A 9,906-nucleotide genomic window follows, 5' to 3' on the forward strand; every position below is an offset into this window, starting at 1 on the left:
AAAAAAAAAAAAAAAAAAAAAAAAACTTAAAGATTAGAAAAGTCAAGGGACTCCCCCAAGCTAGTAATGGTCAAACTGGGGATTCAAGCCAGGCCAAGTCTCTGTGCGTAGCCCCAGACCACACTGCCTCTCTGGAACCTCCTGTGGCCCCGACTAATACACACTTCAGTTTGGATCCTACGGCTTTTACATGTGCCTTATTAAGATCCAATTTGCACCCTTCAACTACAGGTTTATTTTTCATTTATTTATTTATTTATTTATTTGAGACAGAGTCTTGCTCTGAGGTCCAGGCTGGAGTGCAGTGGCGCGATCTGGACTCACTGCAAGCTCTGCCTCCCAGGTTCACGTGATTCTCCTGCCTCAGCCTCCGGAGTAGCTGGGACTACAGGCGCCCACCACCATGCCCGGCTAATTTTTTTTTTTTTTTTTCCTATTTTTAGTAAAGACGGGGTTTCACCTTGTTAGCCAGGATGGTTTGATCTCCTAACCTCGTTCCGTCCTCCTCGGCCTCCCAAAGTACTGGTATTACGGGCGTGAGCCACCGCTCCGGGCCGTGATCGTTTTTAAGCTAGGAATATTCATTATACTTTTATGTACATTTGAAACTTTCCATAAAAAGTTAAAAAACCAAAATGGTGCTGTATCAGAAATAACACAATAGAGCTCTTTCCCTTTTAAATAACACAATGGAGCTATTTCCCTCTTCCCCTTTTAAATCCATGAGTCTCGAATCCATTCTTCCTAAACTTAACCACTATTGCAAAGTATCAATCCCAATTAATGGCACATTTTCTTTGCTCTCAATCTACCAAAAATTGCCTTGCCCCTCTATCATTTGAGAAGGCAGGAAATTTCAAAAAGAAAACAAAAATGTCTATGTCCTGTAATAACAAATGTATTTCAGGAAACAAAGAGGAAATACTCACCTTGGACATTGCTACTGAAACAGCCATTCTTTCTCCTCTGGGCTCTACTCTCAGAAAAAGAAAAATGGAATGAGATATTAGGCCTTTTCTTGGGGAATATGCTAAATTATAACATATCCTCTTCCTCCATCCTCAATCTCATTTAACATAAAGAAAAATCAGGAGGAGACTAGAACAGGTCTTCTACCTTCTGTATCAGAAAGAAGGGCCAGGTCAAAGCTGTCTTGGGCTTGAATTTACTTCTGGATTCAAAGCTGTACACTGGAGACAGCCCTGCAGTGGAGTGCTTCAGGTTCAGAACTGGGTTGCTGTCTCCTAAAGCACTCCCTCTGAAACTATTCCCACTCCTGGAATCCCATTACATTTCCAGTGACCTTTTTATTTATTTTTATATATATTTTGAGACTGAGTTTCGCTCTTGTTGTCCAGGCTGGAGTGCAGTGGCATGATCTTGGCTCACTGCAACCTCCACCTCCCCGGTTTAAGTAATTCTCCTGCCTCAGCCTCCTAAGTAGCTGGGATTACGGGCATGCGCCACCACACCCGGTTATTTTGTATTTTTAGGAGAGACAGGGTTTCACCATGTTGGTCAGGCTGGTCTCCAACTCCTGACCTCAGATGATCCACCTGCCTCCGCCTCCCAAAGTGCTGGGATTACAGATGTGAGCCACCACGCCCAGCATCCAGTGGCTGTCTTGAAGGTATTATCAGCCCTAAAATTCTCATCCCAAGACCAGGTCTGTGGCTCGCAAATAACTCCTATTCTTCACTCAGGTGTCCAAATGTCTGACTTCCTTACTTCTTGCCACTTCCTTGCATCCAATTCCCTTAAGGCTATAAGGCAAGAGGACGCAGGGAAGAAGTCGTGAACCCATAACTACATTTCCCAAGGTGAACCGAGGATGGATACAGAAATAAAGCAATGCAAGCTATGTATGAAAGGGCAGCCACTGTGGTCAAAACAAAAAGTCCTTAAGTCCTCAGAGCCACATGGGAGGAGCACAGAGCCACATGGCACTCATAATCCATAGGCCGACCTCAGCCCCAAATGAACCCCAGAAATACCAAAAAGAAATTTACTTCTGTACTGAACTAAACCCCCATAAGGTCACAGAATATACAAATGGCCACATAAAGTCACACATAATCACATTTCCACAGTCACACAGCTCGAGGCACAATCACCCAATTATGCTACATTGTTAGACCACCTCGTCTCAAACAAAATCCCTTTAAATAAAGGCATATAATTACATCCAAGCACCTTGTCAGAGACACCGCCAAAAACACCCTTTCAAAGCTGCAATTTTAGTCTCTTTACACAGGAAAACAGCACACACAACCCCACAGTCACACACAATCAGACAGTCACCTAACCAAGTACCAGATCAGGGGAACACGCGGTCACAAACACCATGTCACAGCAACACTGTCACACACCTTAAATTTACTGGCAAATCCGTCACACGATACCAGGTTTATACACAACCTCAAAGTGACACAAGCACATCCAAACACTTGTCACAACTGTCGCACACTTCATAGTCACAGGCAAACTCCAATTATACACGTGGCACACACACAATCACAGTCACGTAAGTATATCTCAGCCAGGTAAGCAAACAGTCACAAACACCCTCAGAGTCACAAACAACTCACAGTCACACAAATGCTCATACACAAAACCACAGCCACACACGTCCAGTAGTGTATGCACAGGCAGTCGCCAATACCAGGCAGGCTGTAGCCTGCACACAAAACCGGAGACACGGCCACACGAGTAACCCCAGCGACGCTTTCTCCGTGCATGTCCGCTCTGGCATCCCGGACACTCCTACCTTGAGAGAGATGCAGTTAGGGTCCAAGATCTGGCGCCCAGGTTCCAAGCCCGATTTCGGGTTCGCGAGCCCAGCAGGTGCTGAGCCAAGCTCCTCCACAGACGCGGCCCTCTCCGCACACGAGGCCTCCAAATGTCGCAAACTAACGGAAATGAAGCAGCGCTCCGGACGCGGTGCCTCTGGGAAATGTAGTCCAGCGCTCTGGACACAGTGCCTCTGGGAAATGTAGTTCAGCGCCTGGCTAGCCAGCCAGGACGTGAGGAGCCCGGGCAGCTCACCTCTCGCGGGCTAGTGGACTCTGCCTGCCACGCCCCAGAGGTTTCTGGGAGTGCCCGCCCGCTCGCGTTCCGTGCGCAGGCGTCAGGCGCAGGCCTCAGGGCCTGCGAGAGCGGGCTCTGAGTGGTCCCGGGGTCTACCCCTGGCAGGAGAGAGGGTGGGACCCGCCGTCCAGGCAGGTGCGGGGGAGGAGCCGGGGCCGGCGCGGGGACCCACCGGAACCTCGGATTTGCAGAGGACCCTCTGTGTGCCCTGCCAGGCTCTTGGGGTGTGTGTGCGTGTGTGTGACAATGGGAGATGCCGGGTGGACTGAGAGTCTTTCCGTGACCGGGTATGGTTGTGTTTCTGCCTGTGTGTGATTCTTCGTGCTGTGGGGTGTGAGGTGATTTGTACTTTAAGCTGCGTAGTAATGGGATTTTATAACTGTGTAGAATCGTCTGACAGAGTAAGACGATTCTACACAGCTCTCTACTGTGGTTTGCTTATGAAGGGTATCTGCATGTATATCTGCTTTTTTGTGTGTGTCCGTAATCGACTGGTGATTTGTGTTATATAAACGTGCTTTCCTTGTGCTTGTATTTCAGTGTCTGTAAGGGTGCCAAAAGCAAATGAGCTGTGTGTGATCGCGTGTGACAATGAAAATACTATGGCCAAGTTATTTCTTCCTTAAGTAGTAATGTAATAATCTGGAAAAGATAATCAATTTTTCTGACAAGTGATTTAGACATGATTTTTCTATTGGATCAAATATATGTGGTATGGGGAAGAATCCAAAATTAACGTAGTTTTTTCTTTGTTTTTAGAAAGATTATTGCAAAACCAGCCCTAGGGTAACTGCCTTTTCCTCTGCCACAGTAGGCCAAAAGTAGATACCCATTATTTTCTAATTAGAGGGTAAAGTTTCTCCTATTACTGGGTAAGATTGAGAGGCCATCAACTAATAAAACAATAAAATTACGTTGTAATAAGAAGAGTGAATTTTAGGACAGTACAGCACTAGTCAGATTTCCCAAATTCTAGGTCAAACATTTGTCCTCATTTTTGATGAGAAAACCTTGGCTGGCAGAAAGTAACTTAAGGCTGTAGAGTTTGTTGGTAAACCTGAACTTATTTTTACTTACTTCAAGACCTCTTGACCTTTTACGATTTTTGAATAATCAAAAACTTGTGAACTTCCAGCACAGTTAGAGTATAATTTCACCACTCCTTCAGAGGGAAAAAAAAATTAATAAAAGTTGGTCTTTCAAGACCATATATCAAATACATTGATCTCTTCCCGGTAATGTGACTGGAATAGCAAATTTGGTGACCAGAATTCCTGAGTGAATGAACCTGTGAGTGTGATCAGGCACAGCTATGTGAAATATAGATAATTAAATTGCACTGAGATAGAGTGGGTCAAAGTCGGGCAAGAATTGTGTCCGATTCACATGCACACATATGTTTACTGCAGCACTATTTACAATAGCAAAGACTTGGAACCAACCCAAATGTCCATCAATGATAGACTGGATTAAGAAAATGTGGCACATATGAACCATGGAATACTATGCAGCCATAAAAAAGGATGAGTTCATGTCCTTTGTAAGGACATGGATGAAGCTGGAAACCATCATTCTGAGCAAACTATCGCAAGGACAGAATACCAAACACTGCATGTTCTCACTCATAGGTGGGAATTGAACAATGAGACCACTTGGACACAGGGTAGGGAACATCACATACCGGGAACTGTCGTGCGGTGGGGGACTGGGGGAGGGGTAGCATTAGGAGATACACCTAATGTAAATGACGAGCTAATGGGTGCAGCACACTAACATGGCACATGTATAAATATGTAACAAACCTGCACGTTGTGCACACGTACCCTAGAACTTAAAGTATAATAAAAAATAAAATTAAATAAAAATAAAAAAGAATTATGTCCAATTATATATGGGAGATATATACTTTTTTTTTTTAAGAGGTGACAGACACATTCTGGTTTCAAATTGAACAGCATGCATTGACCTTGAGCCACATCTGTGTGATTCTGGGTCACTACTTTTGGCTTTTGATTAGTTACGATGAGTGCTTGCAAGAAAAAGGAAGCTATCCCTTACAAGTAAAAAACAATTGTTCACCTGAGATGAATAGATTCCATGTGGATGGGCTTCTTGTATATTAAACTTCTCACATTTTATATGTGTTGATATAACGTGATTTTTTTTTTTTTAAAGTGTAGGCAGCTTTTCAGATTCACAAAGAAGTACTCTAAGCTAAAAAGTTTAAGACCATCAGAAACGTAGACTGCGGGAACTGAGAAGGGTTTGTTAGAATATTATGTGATATAATTAGTATAAAAATAGTATATATTTTGTAGAGGGATACACACCAAACTCCTCGTTAATGGTAACCTTTAGGGAGAGAAGAGAGAATTTGGGGTGAAGGGGGAGAAGTAAATGTCAAAGGGAACTTAAGCATTATGGGTCATTTATCTCCGTTTTCTTTTAATGAGACAGAGTCTGTCTCAAAAAAGACTTGGAACCAACCCAAATGTCCATCAATGATAGACTGGATTAAGAAAATGTGGCACATGTACACCATGGAACACTACACAGCCATAAAAAAGTATGAGTTCCTGTCATTTATAGGGATATGGATGAAGCTGGAAATCATCATTCTGAGCAAACTATCGCAAGGACAGAAAACCTTGCCTGGGCTGGAGTGCAGTGGTACGATCTCGGCTTACTGCAACCTCTGCTTCCCAGGTTCAAGTGATTCTCCTGCCTCAGCCTCCCGAGTAGCTGGGATTACAGGCGCCTGCCACTATGCCCAGCTAATTTTTTGTATTTTTAGTAGAGACAGGGTTTCACCATGTTAGCCAGGCTGGTCTCGAACTCCTGACCTTGTGATTCACCCGCCTTGGCCTCCCAAAGTGCTGGGATGACAGGCGTGAGCCACTGCGCCCGGCCTCTCTCTCTCAACAAGGTAACATCGCTCATATATTTAAAATTTAATTTTAAAATATAAAAGTCAATGGAGACATTGGTTTTGGAGCAAGGAAGTGAGCCAAGGAAACTAAACTGTGGAAGCAGACAAAATGCAGAAAAACCCACATCTTAGGAAGACTGCAGAGAGAAGGGAATAGTAAAGCAACAATTTTTCTTAGGCCTGAGGTGCCTTGTTTATGAAATGCCAGTTTCATATTTGCGTCCTTATGACCCATTTTGACCTTGCTGACCTTTGAGGATTAGTTTTCTCTTCAGCCCAGCTACTGGATTCAGCTCTGTTAGAGTGGCTGCCTCTAAACAGCATTGGTAAGTATGTTCTCTTTCCTGGCACTGGATTATTTTGAGAGTCTTTGTCGATGTTGGCAAATGATTTTGACCTTCTTCCAATAGATTAGGTTTATGCCAGTGCATATGAGTCCAGCATTTAATCAGCAGTCCCGGGAAAATGTCTGAGGCACTCTGATATAATTACTTTTCCCTGTTTATTTTGAAAAATGTTAAAGCTACAGGAAAATTAAAAAGAATAGCTTAATGATTTGCACTGTGTATCCTTTACTTAGATTCACCAGTTTTTAACATTTTGGACCATTTGCTTAATCTCTATCTGCATGTATTTACATATTTTTGTTTTTTGTTCAACATTTATGGGTAAGCTACAGATATTATATATTTCACCATTAAGGATTTTAACACGCATCTCAAAGTGGTTCTGCATAACCTCAATATCATAAATATACATATAAATTTTAACAATGATTCATAATATTATCTAATATATAATCCACCCTTAAATTGCCCTAGTGTTTCCCAAATGTCTGATATGTATATTTAAAATACCCATCCTTGGTCCCAATTAAGGTCACACACTGCAGTAAGTGGGCCTATCTTTTTAATTTCTTTTTTTTTTTTTTTGAGACGGAGTCTTGCTCTGTTGCCCAGGCTGGAGTGCAGTGGCGCGATCTCGGCTCACTGCAAGCTCCGCCTCCCGGGTTCATGCCATTCTCCTGCCTCAGCCTCCGGAGTAGCTGGGACTACAGGCGCCTGCCACCACACCTGGCTAATTTTTTTTTTAATTTTTAGTAGAGACGGGGTTTCACCGTGTTAGCCAGGATGGTCTCGATCTCCTGACCTCGTGATCCGCCTGTCTCGGCCTCCCAAAGTGCTTGGATTACAGGCTTGAGCCACCGCGCCCGGCCTAATTTCTTTAATCTAGAACAGTATATCCCCACTCTGTTTTTGTATTTCATGACATTTTTTAAGAGTTGAAGAGTCTAGAACATTTGTCTTAGAATGCCTAACATTCTGGATTTGATTGATTGTTCTGTCATAATTAGGTTAAGTTTAAATATATTTGGCAAGAAGACTATAAATGCTGCTGTGTTTTTCCTATTGTATCATATTAAGTGACACATAATTTCAGTTTGATCCATTACTAGTGATACTAAATTTTATTACTTTGGTTCACAGAGTATGTGTACCTGATTTCTCCATGGTAAAAAATACCTTTTTTTCTTTGAGGCCAAGAAGTAATCTGATGGGGATATTTTTAAACCACTTCCTGAATAGCCTCTTACCTAATGGTTTTAATAATCATTGATGATTCCTGTCTAAATCAGTTATTAAGTTAGGAGTTGCAAAATGGTGATTTTTAATTTTACCATTCCTTCTTGTATATAAAAGAGCTTTGCCTTTCCCTCTATACCCCTTTATTTTTGCTCTTTTGAGTATCACTATGGCTCACAGATTTTTATTTTTTGTCCAAAGTACTTTAGCCTGTTATTATCATTCTCTGTGTTGCTCAGATTGTTCCAAATTGGAGTGTAAGAACCCCTGACGCTGGTGCCTGTGTCCCCAGTTGTCTTTGAGCACTTCCTTACTTTTTGGCACAGTTCTTTTTTTTTTTTTTTTTTTTTTTTTTTTTGAGATGGAGTCTCGCTCTGTCACCAAGGCTGGACTACAGCAGCATGATCTCGGCTCACTGCAACCTCTACCTCCCGGATCAAGCAATTCTCCTGTCTCAGCTGCTCAAGTAGCTCGGATTAGAGGCACCTGTCACCATGCCTGGCTAATTTTTTATATTTTTAGTAGAGACAGGGTTTCACCGTGTTAGCCAGGCTGGTCTCGAACTCCTAATCTCAAGTGATCCACCCGCCTCGGCCTCCCAAAGTGTTGGGATTACAGGTGTGAACCACCGCACCCGACCTAGCACAGGTATTTCTTACTTACTTTGTACATTCCCTGTCCCAGACCTGGAATTAGCCACTTTGTGAGGAGAATTTTTGAGATGATCTTTTAATCTATATTCTCAACAAAGAAATAGTTACGTAATTTATAGTACACAGGGAGTGGAATGTTATGCATCCAATAAACTTAGGATTATAAATTTTAAATTAACAAGCTGAATCTTAAAATTTTACTCAGTGTTATGTCAGTGACATTTTTCTTTTTTCAAGAGATGGGGTCTCGCTCTGTCACCCAGGCTGGAGTGCAGTGGTGCAATCATGGCTCATGGTAACCTTGAACTCCTAGGGTCAAGTCAACTTTCCTCAACCTCCCAAAGTACTGGGATTATAGGCATGAGCCACCCTGGCCAGCCCTAGGAAAAGAAAACTTAAAACCACCAGAGGTGTCACAATCAAACGATAAATACGTATCTTTTCAAATGCCATTAAATATTTGTACAGTCATCTCAAAAATGTCATTTACTACATATTATTTTGTAATCTGTTTTTTCATGTTTTAAAACACAAAATATTGCAATAAAATGCATATACCTTTTAAATGTTCATATTTAAAAAGACATCGTTAGTATTTTAAAATAATGATGGAAAACATTTTGAATATTACAAATTAAAATTTGTTAATATGATGTATTTTAACCGGAACATATTAAAGATTACACAGTGTCTATTGATCATAATTCTTTTTAACCATTCTACTTTTGTTGGATTGAGAATCCTGAAATACATATGAATAGTTCCTCATTCACAATGGCCATCTATGTCATGAATCTTGACCCTGGCTATGTGTGATTAACAAGTTTTCATTGCAGTGGCCACTGGCTTTCAAGACTTTTCCTAAAAGGAGTAGAGATAACTGAATTCAGAGAGCTTATTTACAGATTTTATATTGGAAACTAGAAGAATCTATCTGGCTAGTGAAGGACATCTTCTCCCCCAAATTAAAATTTACAATCTGGAATATCTTCTTCCTTTGTGAATCCTGTGGATTCTGTGTGCTTGCCTGAATTTTTGTCCCTTGTTCTCAGAAAATAATTAGAGCTTTGCAGAATTGTGTGGAGGCAACTCTGACTGTAGCTTTCTCTAGCCCTTCCTAGGATGGCCTTGCTTCCCTGACAACCATGGAAATGGGTCTCAATTCCACAGTCAGCGTCTGACCAATTTCTTATCTTTACTATATGCAAGATGGTTTCTAAGTTTTTAAGCCAATTATAATTTCCATATCAGATCATGGGAAAGAAAGACATGATTAAAAAAGAAATGAAAGAGTCTTGGTGAGGGAGGAGACATCGTAAAGTGAGAGAAGCTCCTTATAAGTCTTTCAACTCTCTGGCCGGGCGCGGTGGCTCAAGCCTGTAATCCCAGCGCTTTGGGAGGCCGAGACGGGCGGATCACGAGGTCAGGAGATCGAGACCATCCTGGCTAACACGGTGAAACCCCGTCTCTACTAAAAAATACAAAAAATACCTCGGCGTGGTGGCCAGCGCCTGTAGTCCCAGCTACTCGGGAGGCTGAGGCAGGAGAATGGCGTGAACCCGGGAGGCGGAGCTTGCAGTGAGCTGAGATCCGGCCACTGTACTCCAGCCTGGGTGACAGTGAGACTCCATCTCAAAAAAAAAAAAAAAAAACT

The 9,906-nt window shown here is 42.2% G+C and overlaps 1 protein-coding gene across 5 annotated transcripts in view; it reads right to left on the reverse strand.

Moving 5' to 3' along the window:
• Positions 1 to 9,906, reverse strand: part of LOC108522764 (zinc finger protein 420) — a 92,007-nt gene that overhangs the window by 43,919 nt on the left and 38,182 nt on the right. For 4 of the 5 annotated variants that reach the window (XR_001883593.1, XM_017863186.1, XM_017863184.1 and 1 more), the window contains exons 1-2: positions 2,768 to 4,537; positions 930 to 973 (exon numbers count right to left, since the gene is read on the reverse strand). The exons of the other annotated variant lie outside the window; for it this stretch is intronic. The gene's annotated coding sequence lies outside the window, so the exon portion shown is untranslated. Of the gene's footprint in view, positions 1 to 929; positions 974 to 2,767; positions 4,538 to 9,906 lie in introns of those variants that run through there. 5 annotated transcript variants of the gene reach the window in all.

This window comes from Rhinopithecus bieti, unplaced genomic scaffold (genome assembly GCF_001698545.2).
Source record: "Rhinopithecus bieti isolate Rb0 unplaced genomic scaffold, ASM169854v2 scaffold_67983, whole genome shotgun sequence".
In the NCBI taxonomy this organism is placed as follows: Eukaryota; Metazoa; Chordata; class Mammalia; order Primates; family Cercopithecidae; genus Rhinopithecus; species Rhinopithecus bieti.